Raw genomic sequence first — 6,743 nt, forward strand, 5'->3', positions numbered from 1 at the left:
GTAGAGAAGCCGACAAGGATAAGCCTGTCGATGGAAACCCTAAACAAGGCGACAAAGGAACGCAAGTTTTGGATTCTGCCATGGAAGAGGGACCTTTGAAGCCCGTAGAAAGTAAAGCCGATAAGGAACCACCAAAGAAGAAGGTGAAAGTTAAAAAGGAGGCATTAAAGCCAGTTCAGCGACCTAAAGAGCGGATGGTTTGGCGTGAAAAGTGAGCTCTATCAAACTATCATGAATTCGATTTGGCGAGCTCTCTTTGCGAAGTCAAGCTGGATGTGAATCTCTTACAGCTTATTAAGCTTTCCCCAGGAGTGCGTAAGGAATTTAGAAAGATTCTATGTACCGGGTATATCGTAGAACCTTTGGGTATTGCGCGAGTTGGTGATGACTGGTTCGAGCATGCTGAGAAGCATTACCCAAGGGTTGCAGCCTATGTCGATGGGATATTAGTAGATTATGCCATTGTCGACACGGGATCATCTGTTAACATTATGAGTTTTGAACTGATGGAAAGGTTGGGTCTTGCAATCCAGAAAGATACCTCCACAATTCTCAGAATGGCAGATGATAGTTTGAGACAGTCGGAAGGCTGCATTACTAAGGTCCATGTCACTGTTGCAAATGTAGAATGCTTGTTGGACTTTAGGGTGATTCATTTTGCAGGCCGTCCAAGTTACCAAGTATTACTCGGACGACCTTGGATCTTGCAAGCGGACTGCCAAGTGGATATACCCACCGGTCAGCTAATATTCGGCAGAGGTGCCCAGCGTGTGGTGGTTGATGCTTATCCTGAGTCCCTGCAGAGTGAGAGAGCTCCTCTATCTTCTACAGAATTGGAGACATTAGAAGATTTATCTGCCAGTGAGACATCATCGAGTGATGAGTCCAAAGAGGGATCCACCACGGAAGACATCTATCAGATCACTTTGAATGAGCCGATAGAGGGCCAAGATCGTATAAGAGATGCAGATGTTATCGAGCTAGACCTTGGTACGCCTGATGATTCGCGGCCAATCAAATTAGGTTCTATGCTCAGCTCAGCAGAAAGGGAGGACTATGTGGCCTTGATCCAGGAATTCCGTGATATCTTTGCCTGGAGTTATGATGAGTTGAGAGGCATCCCTCCTAGTCTTGCTGTTCATACAATTCCGTTGAAAGAGGGTAGTCGTCCTGTACGGCAAAAAGTAAGGCGTATGCCTTTCGAACTGAGGGACGGGCTGTTTGAAGAGTTGCAGAAGCTTCGAAAAGCGGGTTTGATTTTTCCTGTGCAACACACGGAATGGTGTTCGCCAGTTGTGATTAGAAAGAAGAAGAATAATCAAATCCGTTTATGTGTAGACTTTAGGGAGCTGAATAAGCAGACAGTTAAGGACTACTACCCGTTGCCATTTATTGACCAGATTTTGGATCAATTAGCGGATAGGGAGATATATTCGTTTATGGATTGCTTTGCAGGATACAACCAAATGGCAATTGCAGAAGAGGATAAGTTGAAAACAACTTTTATCACTGTATTTGGTACTTTTGCATACCATGTGATGGCCTTTGGTTTATGCAATGCGCCTGATTCGTGGCAACGAACAGCAGATAAGACATTCGGTGACATATCCCTTGAAGAGTTGAAGGTGTTTATTGATGACTTAGGGGCCGCCACCGTGAGAGGAAGGCAGTTGATCATTTTAAGAAAATGCTTTGAGCGCTGTAGACAATTTTGCATCGCCCTAAACCCACGGAAGTGTGTTTTTGGAGTGCCTTATGGGCTGTTGATGGGTCATGTGGTCAGTTCGGTAGGAATTGCGATAGACCCCGAGAAGGTTAAAGTTATAGTTGCCATGGGTCCACCACGCACTCCGAAAGAGGTTCATAGCTTTCTATCTTTGGTTGGTTACTACCGTAGATTCATCAACGCCTTAGCAGAAAGAACGTTGCCGCTTACAAATTTATTGTCCTTTAGCTATTCGTTTGTATGGGGTGACCCTTGTAAGGTAGCATTCGAGGATGTGAAATAAGAGCTAGCAAGAGCGCCCGTTTTAAAAGCACCTAAAAGAGGTGAGGTGTTCTATATATTTTCAGCAGCCACCATGTATAGTATCAGGTGCTGTTTAGCCCAAATTTGGGAAGAGAAGTGGTACCACCCGATTGCTTTTGCTAGTCGAAGGCTGGGGTATCCGAAATCAATTATACCTACATGGAGAAGCTGTGTCTAGCGATGGTCTTTGGGACCAAGAAATTCAGGCATTATATTCTCTATGAGAAAGTTGTGCTTTATACGAAGGCGGAGGGACTTCGATTATTGATGAATAAGCTGCAGCCGCCTAATCGTCTAGCAAAGTGGTTGATCACTTTGCAGGAATTTGATTATGAAATCAGGAGTAAGCCACCAAGGTTGCAAGGCATCGTGGAATGTCTAGTAGACTTTGGGGAGCCGAAAGAATCTGTGGCTGAAGGTAGTGACATGGAGTTGTTATTTAAAATAGATACGGTATCTATTCCCTCTTGTTATGCTGCAATAACACATTATTTATCAACAGGAGAGGCGGGATCCGAATTATCTAAAGCTGAGAGAAGGAAAATTAAGCAGCAAACGTTAAAGTTTGCTTTGATCCCAGGTACATTATATCGGCAAGGGGTTGATGATATCTATCGCCGGTGTGTGATGCTTGACGAGGTGCCATTTATTTTGGAAGAGTGCCATGATTCTGCTTGTGGTGGCCATTTTGCTGGACGGCTTACAGCACAAAAGGCTTTAAGAGCAGGTTGTTGGTGGCCTACCATCTTCCAGGATGCATTTGCGTATGTTAAGAGACGAGATATTTGCCAACGACATGATAGTCGAGAGAATAGGAAATGACCACTCACCACTATTATGGCGATACTTCCATTTGAGAAGTGGGGAATAGATTTTGTGGGTCCTATTACTCCGTCGTCGACTACACAAAAAAGGTACATCATTGTAGCAACTGACTACTTCACAAAGTGGTCAGAAGCACGTGCAACAAGGAAAGATGATGCTAAAGAAACTGCTAGTTTCCTTTTAGAGCAGATAATATGCCGGTTTGGTCCGCCGAAAGAATTAGTGTCGGACCGCGGAACCCATTTCCTGAATAAGGTGATTAAAGGTTTGACAGAGATGTGGCAAATCAAGCATAACAAGACAACCCCATATAATCCGCAAGCCAATGGGCAAGTTGAAAGCACCAACAAGTAGCTTGTGGGCATCCTGTCCAAAATTGTGTTGGAAAAGAAACGGGATTGGGATAAAAAGTTATATGTGGCAGTGTGGGCTTATAATACGACCTTCAAACGAGCCACTGGCCATACCCCATTCAAGTTAGTATATGGGGAGGAGTGTGTCTTGCCTTTAGAAATTGAGCTGCCGACTATTCAGTTTGCCATCAATCATTCTTTGAGCGATGAAGACGCACTTTTTGAGCGCTTGACGACACTGGCACATTTAGATGAGCTTAAGTTGCAGAACTTATTGCACCAAGAAGTGGCGAAGCGCCGAATGAAGCAGCTACACGACCTCAAAGCCAAGAAACACACCTTCAAGAAAGGACAGCTTGTTCTGTATTATGATGCACGACGTGAATTATTTCCAGGCAAGCTAGAGCCCAAATGGGACGGGCCCTATCGGATCGTTAGAATAGGAAGGAATAAATCCACAGTCTTGTTAGCTGACCTTGAGGAGATAGAATTCAAAAATAAGGTTAATCTTAATAAGATTAAACCTTATTACTTTTGATTGTACTAATGCTATGACTGCCTTGCAGGTCTAGGCGAGATCGATCAAACATTTGCAAGGAAATCGTGATAGAGGTTGATGGGTCGTCTGATCCCTTATTTAGAACACCCATATTTGGAACAGAGGTATCATCAGGGAAATCTCATTTGGTGGAGCAAAGGATACAAGGTGATTGAGCAAGAAGGCGGGACATTTATTTGGGAGATCAAGGTCTTTTGCCATCACTGCCTACAAATTTTGACGAGCATCCCTGTTGAATTCAATGATGATGGAGGGACGGAGCCTACAGTCCACCCGTTGAATATGCTGAATTTCGATTACCATAATTACGAGTAGAGTTCTGGATGGCGGGATATGTAAACCCTTTATGGACGTACACCTTGTACTTTGATGGGGCGTCCAGGGGTGCATGCAAAAAAGGAAGTGTAGGAGTTGTCATCCGAGACCCCCGACGACGCATTGTTATGAAGTTAGCTGCTTATCTCAGGGTGAATTTTACCAATAATATGGCAGAATACAAAGCCCTGATAATGGGTTTGAATATTGCAAAGAAGGGTGGTATCCGCCAATTATTGGTGAAAGGGGACTCTCAGTTGGTTTTAAATCAACTCAATGGGACGTACATGGTACGAAACCCCATCCTTTGCATGTACCATCATACTGCCATAGCCCTGCTAGAGGGATTTGATAGAGTGTCTTTTCAGCTGATTCCACGGAATTGGAATCAGTTTGCCGATTCTTTGGCTAATTTTGCGTATGAAGAAGACCTCTTCTTTAATTGTGGCCCTTGTCCCGATATATCTATTGATGGTGAGACAGGACCCGGTCGTTTGTGGGGTACGCTTTTTGAACATGCCCTCTTTGGCAGACGATGGTTGATCTGGGTGATGCAGAGGGTAAGCGAGACGCATCTCCCTTTATTATCTGGGACCCACAGACTGATTAGACGACATGTGATGCGAACACCTCTTGCGATATACGCAGGAGGGATGGGTCATAATTTAATGCACCTAGTTTAGGGCTACGAGCCCTGTTCCCCTGGGAATGGTATGCTTTGATGTCTATCATAGTTGCTTCTAGGTGGATGTTATGCATGGTATGGTTTGACTTCATTAGGCCAAGAGGGCCGATTCAGTTTGTAGCAAAGCTAAGTTTCATTTCATTAGGCCAAGAGGGCCATTTCCCTGTCTAGTGCGGGTGTGGTTAATCGGGTTTTTTGTTTTACGTGTTGTGCTGGACAGGTTTTGTGGTTCGTGGAATTTGGTGGAGCCTAGAGGAGCCTTTGCTGCGATGGAAGCTTCTTGTGGCCAATCCAGGTGATATCTCTCCTTTGCGAGTACCTTTCTTTCCTGTTATATGTGTATTCGTACTTGTCGAGGGGATACATTTTGGTTGGGGACCAGCAGCCAAGGCATGAAGTCCCAGGTTTAGGTTAAGTATGTTTGAGGGAGGTCGGAGTAGTCATTGCCTGCTGTAAAGACATTGTCAGACATCGAAAGCCCTATTTTAGAAGGAAGTCCTAGTGGCCCTGTTTTGCTAGCCTGCTAGGCAGCCGTTCTAGGAGTTTTTGTTAGTAATGAGGCAGTTAGAGGAGCCTGCCAGAAGCTAATAATGATGATGCCAAGAAACTCTGGACATCCTAGAAGATGAATATAAATACGAAGGTGTATAAAAAGGGGTTCTAACCCCTATCAAAGAAAAGAAAAGGAATAGAAATGTATAAGCAGTTGATCATTGCCTTGCGAAGGCCTGGTAGGTTCCTGGGGACGAATCAGACCTGGGGCCGATACCTTGTCTTCCTAGGGGTGGCTTCTTGCTAGAAAAAATGACAAAACAAGGAAGGTTGGAGCGAAAATAAAAGTGAGTGTTAGAAAAGGATTAAGTGTCGCCTTGCGAGGGCTTGGTAGGTTCTTGGGTGCCGAGACAGGTCCTGAGGCCGATGCCCTATTCTCCTTGGGTCACTATGCTCAGCTCCCTCCTTTTTACATGCCCAAGTATGTTCATCCAATAACAACCCTAAAAGAAGAAATGTACTGAAAGCAAATATTCCTTGATCAGGCTATAGGAGTCCTCGCCTTATAGGAGCTCCTAGTGGAGTTATCTTTAGTTGGTAAGTAGTGCAAACTACCACTTAGGGCAACCTCTTTGATAGGCTTTTTAGTTTGGCTGTGTTGGAGTAGCTGGTTAGTGACTCACTTCGCATCTTTTATTAGATGATGCTAGGCCTACTCCTTATGGATGTCATACCTTGGTTCTGTCCAGGGGTAGGGGAAGCATTGTACTGAGTTTTATTATATAATTGTTTTGTGTCAGTTTGATGCTTCTTTGGTTGTTTATGTGCAGATATGTTCGTGGATTTGACGGGCTGAGTCACCCTATCCCCTAATCGCCAATGAGAGTGGAATTTTGGTGCCGGGAATTGCTTAAAAATAGCTAAAAATTATGAATATCAAGGGAAAAATATTCACCGTCAAAGGCGGCGGCTCGATCTAGGACGATTTTAAGCGTCAAAGCGCTTTAAAGGCGCCCGAGTGACACTTATTGATTTTTCATAATTTTTCAGACAGTCGTGCGGGTTGACATGAGCTACTGGCCAATGCGGGATGCTAAGCTGGACGCCCAGGATTTTTCAGAGCTCGATTCCGAGTCCGGACGAGGAAATGGCCAAGAAACGGTCAAGATACGAAGGGGTGGACCAAAGTTTGGCCAAATGGGTAAGTGACCCTTGGGGCCCAAAATGAAAGACACATGAAATGAAAGATGAAAAAATCGTGGAGAAGGAGGAAGAAGAAGATTGCGCCATCACATTCGAAAAATGCGCCTCATGCTTCATGGATCAACCATGGGGGCTGCAAACAACCCATGCCAATCATCATTGCCCCTCATTCCCTCCTGGATGCCAATCATTTCACCGCCCTTCGCTCGCGCAATGATGCTCTCTTTGAAGATCTCTGATTTCAGTCTTTCTCTCTCCTCCCTCTCTCTCCTCTAAAGGCAA

This window comes from Lygodium microphyllum, unplaced genomic scaffold (assembly GCF_053477565.2).
Source record: "Lygodium microphyllum isolate KBCC unplaced genomic scaffold, Lygodium_microphyllum_v1.1.10 scaffold_36, whole genome shotgun sequence".
In the NCBI taxonomy this organism is placed as follows: domain Eukaryota; kingdom Viridiplantae; phylum Streptophyta; class Polypodiopsida; order Schizaeales; family Lygodiaceae; genus Lygodium; species Lygodium microphyllum.